This window comes from Trachemys scripta, chromosome 7 (assembly GCF_013100865.1).
Source record: "Trachemys scripta elegans isolate TJP31775 chromosome 7, CAS_Tse_1.0, whole genome shotgun sequence".
In the NCBI taxonomy this organism is placed as follows: Eukaryota; Metazoa; Chordata; order Testudines; family Emydidae; genus Trachemys; species Trachemys scripta.
Window position 1 is genome coordinate 66316159 of NC_048304.1, and position 13691 is coordinate 66329849.

The window sequence follows — 13691 nt, forward strand, 5'->3', positions numbered from 1 at the left end:
AGCTTAGAAGGGATTCATGAGGCTGAGAAGTGGCCACAAGTGAGGGGAATTAGGTAGTTTAAGTAATCTCCTAAATGATGATGGAGCCCAGGAGCACCGGAAGCTTCCTAGAAGTGGGGGGAATAATGGGATTTGAACCACGAGCCTATCCTCACACTGCCTCTTCCCCTGAGGCCCCGCCCCTGCTCGCTCCTCTCCACCCTCTTTCCCCTACCCCATTTCACTTGCCCTTAAGGCAGGTAAAAAGTGATGGGGCCATGGACCCTGGCTTTCCCTGTTCCAGCACTCCTGATGGAGCCAGGCGGCGCTTGTATTGAGCCAGGAAGCTGGCAGCAGAAAGGGGGCTGCAGTGATGGAGCCTGTAGCCACTCTCTGGATGTAAGAGAGGGAAGGAAGGAACCTTTGGGAGAGGGGTAGGAAAAGACTCAGGGAAAGGGCAGCAAGGTTTAAAACTGTGTAGATCTTGGCTGCTGATTAAAGCATCCCTGAACTGGAACCATGAGTAGAGGGCGGCCTGGGTTCCCCTGCCAGCCAGTGGGGAAGTGGCACAGTCTGGGCAGTGGTTGGGAAGACTGCCGGAGACAGTGTGTACAGAGGGACATTGATACCCTGAAAGGGGGAAAACACATAGTGACCTGGCCGAAGGGCCAAGCCACGAAGGGCCAGCAGCTGGAATTGCAGAAAATGTGGGGAAAAGGCAGGAGGGTGTGCAGAGAGCAGCAGAAGGGGGTGTAAGACCTGGAAAAAGCTAATCCTGAGAGCGGCCAGGAGGAGGCAGCCTAGCGGTGAAGGTACCCCATGACACTCCCATTGACATCAATGGGAGTTAGGCACCTACCCTGCTTACGAATGAAGAAACTATTCTCTCTGTGTCTGCTAGCAAAACTGATACCCAGACTGCTTAAGACAAAAGCTTTTGTGCACAACAGCAATAGCCAATACAGTATTGACATTTGAGGGAAAAATATATCAGTATTTGGTCCATTGTATAGACTGAAAAAAATATAGATACTTACTTAATGCTCTACATGACCTTGTGACAGATTTATAAAGCTTGAGTTGACAAAAGTTAAAGACGTTTTCTGTATATAACTCATTCTATATATAACTGATTCTGTATATAAATAATGAAGCAGTACCCTTTAATTCTCTAAAATTTGATGCAGGATATTAATTTAAATGATTATGGTAAATTTAGGCCTTAATATAGATTATTTTAATTTAAAATTTAATTTTAAATAGGCTTATTTTTAAAAAAATGTATTTAATTTAAATAAAATTTCCAATGTAAGTGAAAAAAATCTGATTGATTTTTATCATCCTGGCTCACAGAACCTACTGAATAAAACTGAAACTGATAGACAAGAATGCATTCTAGGAAGTTGTTATGCTCTATTTGATCAATGACCCTTGAACTAAAAAAACTACTATCAACAGGCTTTCACACAATAAGCTCTAAAAAAGCCATTATGGACAATCCAGTAAATAATACACTGCATGAAAAGATTGTAATTACTAGTGTAATAGTCTAGTGAGTAAATAATACATTCTTTATAAGGTCTGTAATTATGTATTTATCTGACCTGTAATTAAGGAGTTTTTTTTTAAATGTGTGTCATACAGTAGGTAACCTATAAATAAAAAACAAACACACACACACACACAAGCACAATGAAATGCAGATACAAAGCTTATGTCTATGCAAGATTAAATGTTACACTTAAACTACTCAAGCAAGAGTAGAGAGTTAGAGTTAAAAACCGGGCTGACTGTATCTCTAATTTGCCCAGCGTTCTCTCTGGGAAGTATTTGCAGAAATGTGATGGAAATCATGGAAGAGTATGAGATGCTGGCTTCACCTCTATGCACTAACTAGACACAATGCTATGAATTGTGACTCTGAAATACCAGGTTTTATGCTTTATGTTAGATCCGTACTGGAAAGGAACCTTTTATAGCAACTTTTTGTTTTGTTTTTTCCACAGAACAAATTCATGGTGATCTGATCCTAAGGTCTGCCTGAGGCTGTGCTATACATGGGACCCAAACAAGATACTGATGGCTCTAATCCCTTTTTTTTGCTCCCCTCATCCTCAGCATTGACCTGGGCTGGTTAGTATCCCTAATTTATGGCTGCCTGCAGTGGTGTCTAAGGCTGTTTTAGAAGCCTGGGATCAGTGGAGTGCAGTGTACTTGAGACACATTTTGTTTCCCTCCCCCCACACACCGTGGCATGCCCCTTATGCTGGGAGTTCTTAAAGGTGAGGGTGAAGAGTTGCCTATGCCAGCTCTAAATCATCAGGGATGGGAATCCCAGTTGGCCACTTAGGCAAGCTGTAAGGCTCCCTTGTGCCCCCTGAGCATCACAAAGCAACCATGTAAGGATCTGACCTGACCAGTCTATGTGAGCAGTGTCTGAATGAGCTCTTCTGTGGCATTTAGTGATGAACTGGTGAAGAAGACCACAGGAGCAGACAGTGTTTGCACACACACACCTCCTTTGCCTAGGTGATCCCCATCCTCGAGACTCTGGAGTGGCAGGAGTGCCTTTCTGCAGAGGCTACTCTACCTTAATTGTTGGGGTAGCCTTTGCAGTCTGATGGTGAGGTTCTTTGCTGCATCTTCCCAGTAGCTGTGAGTTGTAATTCCCAGTGCAGATAGGCACACACTTGCTAGCTTAGCACCTAAAAATAGAAGTATGGATATGGCAGCATAGGTACCTACCCAGGCAGGATTGTACACGGGTGGCTAGCCTGAGCCTCTGCCTTACTGCCGCGGCCACACTGCTGTTTTTACCACCCTAGCTCGAGCAGAGTTAGCACGTGTATGTCCACCTTCACTAGGAATTACAATCCCAGCTACTGTGTAGACATACCCTAATGGGTGCAGCACAGAACTCCACTCAGGAAGGTGTGCTAAAGTGGCTTTAACTCACCTATGCACCCTCCAAATCCTGGAATACGGCCGGGATTGGGGAGGCCCCCAGCATAACTAAGAAAGCCTTGAGGGCCTATCTAAGTTACAATGACCTGCTGGAGTTGCCCTGGGAGCTGTCTGGAATCTCTGCAGTGATGCATGGTGCAGCCCCACTTCTGGACACCACTCATGCCCAGGGCATGCCCTCTGAGTCAGGACTTGTGAGAGGATCCTTGAAAAGCAGCCATATAGCTGTTGTCAGCAGTGCCGATCCTGGAGGCAATTCTTCTCTGTCTAGATACACAGCTTTTAGAGCTACTTTGTGGCACTTAAAGTGGCAAAGTGGCTGTAGGTGGGGTGACCATCTCACCCCTAGACTGCCTCCCCATTCCACTCCTCTTTGAACCACGCTGTTCTGTCCTGCCCAGGCTTGTCCCCTGGCTCCATACAAGGAGCAGAGTGATGTGCTGTATCAGGGCTGCACACCTGCCCAGGCTGGTTCAGCAAAACTGTACCAGTTCCACTCCAAGAAAGCTGATGGAGGAGGTAGGATTTGCTCCAACAGAAAAGCCATTTTCCCCATGATAATGAACTAGAATAATTGGGGATTTTCATTCTACTTCAGTGTAAGAGGAGTTTCCTTAGAACAGTGGTTCCCAAACTTTAACAACCTGTGAACCCCTTTCACTAAAATGTCAGGTCTTGCGAACCCCCTTCTAAAAATGAATATTTCTAGGGATTTTCTCCTTTATCTGAGTATAAATTATAAAAGCAGTGATCTTGGAAATATAAAATTTGTTTTTATGACATGCTTATTACACACTATTTATTATTAAGTGTCCCTGGCCTCTGTTTGCCAGAAGCTGGGAATGAGCGACAGGGGATGGATCACTTGATGATTACCTGTTCTGTTCATTCCCTCTGGGGCACCTGGCTCTGGCCACTGTCAGAAGACAGGATACTGGGCTATATGGACCCTTGGTCTGACCCAGTAGGGCCATTCTTATGTTCGTATTTATCATTACAGTATTTTTATTACATTATGAAAGTGGCAACATTCTTTCGAGATCCCACTTTCATAGCGTGTATCACTTTGAATAAACCTATTAGAAGACAAGGCTCCTATGTTTCATCAAGGAATATCAGATGTGAAACAGCATGAAAGTATTTAAAAAGCCAACTCAAAGAGTTCCTCCTACACAAGCATTCAGGTCTTGAGCAGTCCAGGCAAACAAGGCACGTTACAATAAAGCTTAAACTTGTTTGTCATAAAAATTTTAAAAACAATACTAGCTGCCTATTTAATTTTAAAAACAGCAAAAAATATCCACCTCCCTTTCCATTTCTTATAAGGACTCTTGAAGTTTAAATCTCCTCAGTGTGATAGATAGACTTGCTTTGATCCTCTTAGCTCTTGGAAGTCCAGGGACTCTGGGCTGCTGACCTCGTGCTGCCCAGGGTTCCTAGGGACAGCTCTGTTCGCCATTAGGGAATTTTTTTCCGAGAACCCTCTGCAATATTTCACAAAGCCCCAGTTTGGGAACCACTGCCTTAGAAGCTATTCCAGCTGTTGGTACTGATCTGAACAGAATTGCATTATTGTGATTTAGGAAGAAATGCAAATGTGCAGTCTCAGCACTAAGAGATTGGGAATGCATTTAGCTGTCATGACAGATGAAGATTCATGAGGCTGGGCTGTCACCATGTGAGGCAGTATAACAGAATATGGCATCACTCCTCAGAGTTTCTGTTTTCTTCCCCTGCCACATGACATTTTATCTATTAAATAGGGTTAAGGGCCCTCTTGTCATGAGGATTAATACAGAAAATCTACATCAAAGAGGCCTTTGCCCTTTTATTTCTTGGAAAGCTTCTCTCAGTGTGGTTTAGGAGTGAAGCAGAAGAAAGCGGTGTAAAGAAACAGAGAGGCCTAGGAAGGGGCAGAGTTTCAGTAACGATGTTCCAGGATGGAAGATAGACAAGGTAGATTATACAATTCTCACGTGAATTTGGCAGCACTTCTATCCCTTGCTGATCTAACAGAGAGAGTTCAGGCCCTGGGCCTGGATCAGCTATCTAGTAGTAGAGGCTCCTATCACTAGGCCACAAGTTGGGTACACCTATAATGCTCTTGAATGTTTTATTTTTCCCTTGAGCATCTCAGCAGCCAAATGATTCAATTTACATTAGTGCCTCTCTCTCTCTCTCTCTCTCTCTTTTCAGGCTTCCCAGACTGAGCTTCATCCCCAGGAGGGTTACTCCACAAGCTCCCGTAGCCTTAATCAACATAAACCTTCAGCCCAGCAGCCAGGTGCCACAGTATGGTTCGTTTACAAGGTAAGTACGTACGAGAAGTGACAAGTCCAGAATTAGTAATGCAATTCTTCTGTCATTTTTATCATTGGACCCTGCAGGGAGGATCTGATTAAATGGATATTCAACTCTTTGCATTAATGTGCACCCAATTTTAATTTGCATTTCATTAACAGCACAAAAAGCTTAATTTTATTATTTGCTTTTGGAAAGCAGATCTCTGCTAACAAGCAGCTACACATAGTTGCTAAAATATGATACGAGCGACTTTATCTGGTATCTTTCTCCTTTTTCTTTCTTTTCCCTTTCTCCCCCCAGTATTTAACTTCAGTTTCTATTCTGCTTGATATAAAGTGCAACATCCAAGTCATCTTCCAAACTAATTTACTTCACATATTGTTTTGTCTTCTAGATCCTTCATGCAAGAATAATAGACCAGGGGTCTCAAACTCAAATGACCAGGAGGGCCACATGAGGACTAGTTCATTGGCCCAAGGGCCGCATCACTTGCCCCCGGCCCTGCCCCTACTCCACCCCTTCTCCAAAGTCCCCACCCCAAATCCGCCCCCTCCCTGCCCCCAGAGGGGTGTGGCGGGGGCTCAGGGCAGGGAGTTGAGGTGCAGGGTGCGGCACGGGGCTCAGGGCAGGGTGTTGGGGTTTGGGGTGCAGGAGGGGTGAGGGGTGCAGCAGGGGGTCAGGGTGCAGGGTGCGGCAGGGGGCTCAGGGCAGGGGCTTGGGCTGTGGGATGCAGCAGGGGGCTCAGGGCAGGGGGTCGGGGTGCAAGGTGCAGGCAGGGGGCTCAGGGCAGGGGGTTGGGGTGCAAGGTGCAGGCAGGGGGCTCAGGGCAGGGAGTTGGGGGGCAGGGTGCAGGAGGGCTTCAGGCTCTCGCCCAGAGCCGCTTACCTAAAGCGAAGCAGCTGGAACGATGTCCCTGCGGCCCCTGGGGAGGGGGAACGCAGGGCTCCGCGCGCTGCTTGCCGCTCCTCCCCCGAAGCTCCCATTGGCCGCGGTTCCCCATTCCTGGCCAATGGGAGCTGCGGGGGGAGGGGGGACTGCCTGGAAATCAGGGCAACACACTGAGACTTCTGCTCCTCCTCCTCACACCCTGGCCGCAGGGACGTGATGCCAGCCGCTTCAGGGAGCAGCGCGGGGCTCATGGGGGGCAATCCCACGGGTGTAGTTTGCCCACCCCTGGCCTGGAGGTAGCCGAGAGGGGAGCGGGTGGCGCGCAGACCGCTTGGCGGGCCGCAGGAAATAGCCGCACTGGCCGCATGTTTGAGACCCCTGTAATAGACTCTGAACCTAAGTGATCTCTAAATGCCCCATGTAGTTTCAGTTAAACACAAGATGGATCATGTTTAGAAGTAAAAGGTCCAAGCTGGGTGTAGCTGTTTCTGGTGGATGGAGCACTGATTAGGATTCAGAATATCTGAGTTCCTATTCTTGCCCACCTTTGTCTGTTTTGTCCATTTACACTGTGAGGTCTTTGAGGCAGGGACTGTCTCTGACAATATGTTTGTGTGGCACCTGGCACAATGGGGCTTTGATCTTGGTTGGGGCCTCTAGTTGCTTCAGAGTGGTAGCCATGTTAGTCTGTATCAGCAAAAAGAACGAGGAGTACTTGTGGCACCTTAGAGACTAACAAATTTATCTGAGCATAAGCTTTCGTGGGCTAAAACCCACTATTTCTCATTCTAGTTCAGTAACACAAATAAATAGTATTTCAGGAGTTCAGCCAAAGCTAATAAATTAATCCACAAAACAACCTCTATTATGAGATTTAGAATTATATGTTTAATCACCCAAAAATAAGGAAATGACAGGGCATGTACCCATTACAAGACACATCTTATACACATGATCTCATTTCTCAAACAGTGCAATATAATACAATATTTTGTTTATTTTCTGGTCTTAGATACACACTGGGAGCATTCTGTTTTCTCTTTCTTATATGATTGCCATTATTATAATGGTCCAGAAGGTCTGAGAATTTTATTATCCCTTTGGAACTGGGGTAAGTATTTTATGGCATTTAACCACTGGCTAAATGTGTTGCATAAGAGTGCTGATAAAAGACTGCTCTTAATTTCCTGGTCCCAGTCATGTGACTAGGGTTAGGGTTACAAAAGGCTAACCCATGTCACATGGCAAGGATTGCTATTTACTGACTTTGATGGATACTCCTATAGGTTAAAATCATTGAAATGGGAATTGGGTTTACCTGTCAAACTTTATGTGCCTAGCACTAGGTGCATTATAGTCTTTGTGTAAACAGATGGGAGCCATGCATTGTTGAAAACTTTGAGCCCAGCCAGAATGCCCACTGGAACAGTAGATGTAGCTGAGCAATATTTAGTCCAAATGCCATAAAGTTACACTGATGGGGGTGGGATGGGGGGGGGGTGAGTCTGTGCATCAAACTTGTAGTTTTATTTTATGCTCATCTTAAGACTTAAAAGATTTTGTCGCAGTACACATAGAGAGAACCTTAAACTGGAAACCCCATGGAGTGAGATGTCTTACAACACAAAGAAAGTACTCTGGCGTTTCAAAGTCCTTGAATTATTTAAAATGCAGAAGACAAAAAGTGGGGATTAAGAAGATCTGATACACTCTCCAGACTGCAATATCAATTATACATACTTAAACTCTTAAAACCTTGTTTGTAAGATTAAGAATTTACCATCGAACTAAAACATTAATTACAAGGTTTTCCCATTAAGACTCATAGGTCTTTTTAATTTTATGATTACTTGATCTTTTCTCATCCTACTGGAATCCTAATGTCTTGAAAGCATTCTCCTAAGGGGTGGCCTGCTGAAGTGATTTTGGTAGTAATATCCCCTTTACTGGCACCAAAAATCTTATATTAGGGACATCTATAGGGAAGATCTTCTGTATAACAAAAAGAAAACAAAAACCCAAGAGATAAAAAGTATTCATTTTCATAACGTATTATCTAAAGTAAGCATGTTGGCTTACAGAGGGAGAATAGATAAGGAGCAGTGTGATGGGTGTCTTTAAACCATCTACAGTAATCTATTGTACTTATATTTAAAAATGTAGTGAGTGCAATATGAGCTATGTATGTATCTAAGTAGCCTAATTCTTCACTGCCTTGAACCTTGCGTTGTCATTTATACAGGAGTAAAGTGGGTGCACAATGATGACAAATTACTACCCTTCATATTCCAGCAGCAGCAATGAGTTTGGGCCCCCATTGTGCTAGGTGCGGTACAAACAGATAGTGACATACAGTCTCTGCCCTGACTTGATAATCTAAATAGACAAGAGGGACAAAAGGTGAGAAAGGAAACAGAATGATGAAGTGATTTCCTCACTGTCATACAGCAGGTCAGAGGCAGGGCTGAGAAATCTCCTGAGTCAGTGCCCTACCCTTTAGACCACACTGCCTGGAATGCTGCCACGATGCACCAAGTACCAGGCAGTAGAGAATGAGCCTCAGACATGTAATACAATAAATACATGTATATAGAGTGGCCAAGAGATGGAGACTGTTAGGATGGAGATAAAAAAGGGACTGATTATCCTCTATATATACCTGCGGGGTGTAAAACCAGCAGTTCATTGGAATTATTTATGCAGCACAATAGGGTAGAGCTAGGAGTAATGGGATGAAATTAAAAAAAAAGGAAAATTTAGGCTGAATCCCAGAGAATCCTCCTAGATGTAAAGTGGTGGAATCCCATTGCTTGGTAAAAGTAAGCTGAACAAAGCACTAAATAATATGGTAGGGATTGATTTCAGCAGTTGCAAAAGGATGACAGAGTATAGATGACCTAAGCAAAACTGATATTTGTTATGTTAACCTCTTGCATATTTATAAACAACTAACTCTCGCTCTCTCACCCTTCTGTCCCTTCCCTTCTCCCCCACCCCCTGACATATGAGTAGCATGTGTCAGATATGAGGCAAAGACAGACTAGCTTGGCCATGTGCAGATGAAATGCACACTTACAAATAAATTGCATGTATTACAAAAGATAGGTAGAAACCTTCAATATGCAAACATGCTACATGTGACTCCGATAATTGCTAGATCAGTGGCACTCATCTGCCTGTTAATGAATGCATAGCGCTTGTAGTTATAACTTCTGAACACACCACAAGCCGTTCAGCTAACTTGCTCTCTTCCTACTTTTTTCTGCTTTAAAGCTGAACTGCAAAGCAACATGAATTGAGCTGGTTGAAAACTGGAATTTTCATTCCACGGGAAAAATTTTTAAAAAAAATTGAATGGGAGGAAAATTTCTCATAGAATGAAAATTCTGAAAAATTGTAATTCAGAACAATCAAAAGGTTTCATTTAGATATTAAATTGTTTTGCTTCAAGAACACTGAACTGTTTCATTTAGACTTTTTATATTCTATTAAATAGAATATAAAATTAATAGTTTAATATAATATAAAAGTTGACACAAAATGCATCAAAACAAAGTTGGAAAGAAAACTTTTGACATTAGATAAATGAAATGATTTGACGTTATTTAAATAAGCAAGAAAATCAAAAAGAATTGCATCTCTAAGGGTGAGATTTTCTGTATTCAGTTTGATTAGACATAGATTTGCGTGTTTTATTTTATTTTCCTTGGTGACTTACTTTGTTCTGTCTGTTACTACTTGGAACCACTTAAATCCTACTTTCTGTATTTAATAAAATAACTTTTTACTTATTAATTAACTCAGAGTATGTGTTAATACCTGGGTGGGCAAACAGCTGTGCATATCTCTCTATCAGTGTTATAGAGGGTGAACAATTTATAAGTTTACCCTTTATAAGCTTTATACAGGGTAAAACTGATTTATTTGGGTTTAGACCCCATTGGGAGTTGGGCATCTGAGTGTTAAAGACAAGAACACCTCTGTTAGCTGCTTTCAGGTAAGCCTACAGCTGTTAGGGGACGTGGTTCAGACCTGGGTCTGGGTTTGCAGCAGGCTAGCGAGTCTGGCTCAAACCAGACAGGGCACTGAAGTCCTAAGCTGATGGGGCAGGAAAGCGGGGGCAGAATAGTCTTGGCACATCACTTGGCAGCTTCCGGGGGGTGGGAGGGTTGTGATTCAACCCGTCACAGACATAAACTGAATATCCAGGTAGACCACCTTAAAGACCTAGCCAGAGATCAATCCAAGTGGTGCTCAATCTCCAATGAAGCAATGTCCCTTTGGGATTTGCCATGATGATGATGACAACCAGGAATCTAGAATCTGGGATGTATTTTCAACTCTACCACTAATTTGCTGCTTGACCTTGGATAAACAAATTGGTATGTATTAATACTGCTTAACTAGGTTACAGTGGGGCTTTGAGGGTTAATTCGTGTTGCAAAGCTATATTAAATCCTTAGATGAAAAGCACAGTATATGTGCAAAATAAATAAAAAGCACAAACAGTATTCAGTTTTATGGTTGGACAGCTTTTTCTCCTACCATATGATTACATCAAATGTTGATCGTATATACAAACATTGGTACTTCTGATTTGCAGGCTGGTGGAAGCTAACAGCTATTAATGTACTTAACATTTCTATGTAGTGTAGGGGTAGAAAGAGATTCTCTAAAGGGCTTTTAAGATGAATTAACAGCTGTTGCTTTTACAATTGTACCAGGAAGCTGGCACTAATTATTCTGATGAGCATGGAACTCCAGCTTAGTCTCAATTGCATTGGTTATTGTAAAAGACAATCTATAGTAGCCCCCAGGATTTTCTTTTGACCTACAGAGACCATTAAAATCTTGATATAAGCTGTTGCTTTCAGATTTTGTTACCCTGTACACCTTCCTTTTGTCAGCATAAGGTCAACCTATATAGCCTGTGTACCATATCTTTCTGTGGCTCAGACGTGCCATCAGACTTGTTGCTGCATTCTGCGCAATCTACAACCAGCAGATGAGCACCGGTCGATGGAAATTACAGTAATTGAGCCTCGTAGTCACAAAGGGTTAACTCTGGGTTAAATGGCACAATAATAGTATGTTTGATCAAGTAAATACACTGGCAAAACAAGATTTATAAACAGTTTCTAATTGACAAAAAATTGGAAATAAGAAAGTCTTAAACTGATACTTACTGTACATTCACACACATCTTGGCAACAGGAGTAGTGGAGAGTCAGTTCATCGTTCTTGCCAAATTTTATGCTTGTATCGCAAAATCTAATGGCATTGTGTGCTGCCAACTGAACTCCATTAGTGAGCAACACAGACTTGTTTCAGGGGAGAAAACAAGGCTGCAGCTTTATCAAGAATGAACAACACGACCGTGTAGAGAGGTTAGCCAGGGGCTCGTCCCTCTCTGGGGCGGTGGGGAACCATACCACCTCACTACGCACTGTTGATGTCTTGGGGGAATTAGTCCGGCCGCAGGAGTCTCCCTCGGCGGCCCTTATGGAAGCAAAAATAAGCACAGTAAGCCCGGGCCCTAGGTCAGGGTGGTGCCACAATGAGTCAGGCCCTCAGGCCCTCAGGCAGGGGCTGAGCAGTAGTAGTACAAACAGTTGCAATAAGCCCAGGCCCTTGGTCAGGGCGGGGCAACAATGAGTCAGGCGCTCAGTCAGGGGTTGAGCAGCGTTAGTACAAACAGTAGCAATAAGCCCAGGCCTCCAAAAGGCCTGGGAGAGGGGGAGACTGCCACCCGTGAGTTGGGTGGCAGGGGGACGCAGGCCCTCCCACTCCACTGTGTCCCAGCCCGGGCCCTAGCAGCGGGCAGAAGACCTGCTGCTGTGTCAGTGGGGATCCTGGCCGCAACACACTGACATGGGCTCTAGCAGTGCTGCAGCCAGACCAGAGTCGGCTGCCCCCGGGCTACTTCCAGACTCCCCCTCGGGTAGTACCTGGATCACGGTCGTGTCCTCCGGGGGCTCCAGTACCATGGGGTCCTTGGGGTAGCTGGCGAGAGGCAGGCCCGGAAACTCTTCCTGGTAGTTGGTATGGGACAGGCTCGGCAATTCCTCCGGGTAGCTGGCGTGGGACAGGCTCGGCAACTCCTCCGGGTAGCTGGTACGGGACAGGCTCGGCAACTCCTCCGGGTAGCTGGCGTGGGGCAGGCTCGGCAACTCCACTCAGTACCTGGTGTGGGGCAGGGTCGGCAACTCCTCTGGGTAGTGGGTGCAGGGCAGGGCAGGTCAGGCCAGTCCTTGGGTGTACCATGGGCCGCGGGGGCTTCCCAGTCGCGGGCTAGGCCGGAGGCATCTGGCCTTCCCAGCGGCTGTCTCCCAAGTGAGTTTTGAGGTCGAGCCTTTATATTTCTGGGGCACTGCCTGACCCTCTGGGGGGCGGGCTCAGACCTCCCTAGCTCCGCTCACTCCAGCATCTGGAAGGGCTCGTCCCTCTCCGGGGTGGTGGAGAACCACATCGCCTCACTACAGGCAGGCATATGGGACAGACAGGCTTTTACTGTTGAGCACGGTTCCCTTTAAATCGGTGGAGGCTCAGAGGCTTCACCTTCTCCATTCAGGCACTGAGGCCTGAAAATGAGCCCCAGTACCTCCCTCCCTGCATAGGTGGCAAGGCCTCATCAGAGACAACATCTTCTTTACTGCACTAAAGTCTGATTATTAGTGCCATCTCTAGTGTGGCCTGACCACAGGGAACACCATCTCCACAGAGGTACCAAGACCCCACCTCAGATAACATCATCTCTGCTGAGGTACCAAAGTGTGGTAATACTCTCTCTGCTGAGGCCCCTTTCCCGTGACCACTCCCTGTACATAGGCCTCCCATGGGCACTTGCCCACACTGAGGTTCTCTTATGTAAGAGCTGTGACATCATGCAGGTGCACATCCCACACATCTGTGGTTGTAGCTCTTCCCCAGGCCTACATGTTACCTCCATGAAGCTAGAGGGGGCTAGCCACATCCTGCCTACTCCACCCCCAAAGTGGGTACTCTGGTCTGCATGGGTATCTGCCTGGAGCTCATTATTGCAGTGGTCTTTATAAATTGGTGTGTGTTTTTTCCTTATGTTTAAGCCCCCTAGCTGGTGTGGCTTTGAGTTGTCTAAGAGCCATGGCTGGACATGATGACACTCTGTCTCTCTAGCTATGATATGAAACAACAAAGCAGTTAAAACATGTCTCAGGCTTATCTAGCTCATAATTAGGATGATTCTGTAACCACGATTTTGTGACTAAAACTTATTAATAATCATTAATAATTAGCATACTATAATTGTATTCATAAAGCGTCTCCCTCCCAAGACACTTGGTATGCTGTAGAACATAATGAAAGCAAATTACAATACAATAAACAATTAAGGTAAAAATGTAAATCTGGCAATTAAGTTAAAAGATGTAACCCTGTTATTCCTTTGTCCATCAACAAATCAAGCTGGCCAGAACGTACATGCTAATATGGTACTTTAACACATCCATGAATGAATGATAGCATCATAAATAATGTGAGATTATCATAGCTGCTGTTTATACCATACAAAACAGAAG

General features: G+C 44.7%; 1 long non-coding RNA gene across 1 annotated transcript; it reads left to right on the forward strand.

Annotated features, from left to right (window-relative positions):
* The first annotated feature begins 1983 nt into the window (after window positions 1-1983).
* LOC117879842 lies at window positions 1984-9468 on the forward strand. Its single transcript, XR_004646399.1, has 4 exons — window positions 1984-2112; window positions 5140-5253; window positions 7148-7246; window positions 9409-9468. It is a non-coding gene; the product is annotated as an uncharacterized LOC117879842 (long non-coding RNA).
* The last annotated feature ends 4223 nt before the right edge of the window (window positions 9469-13691 follow it).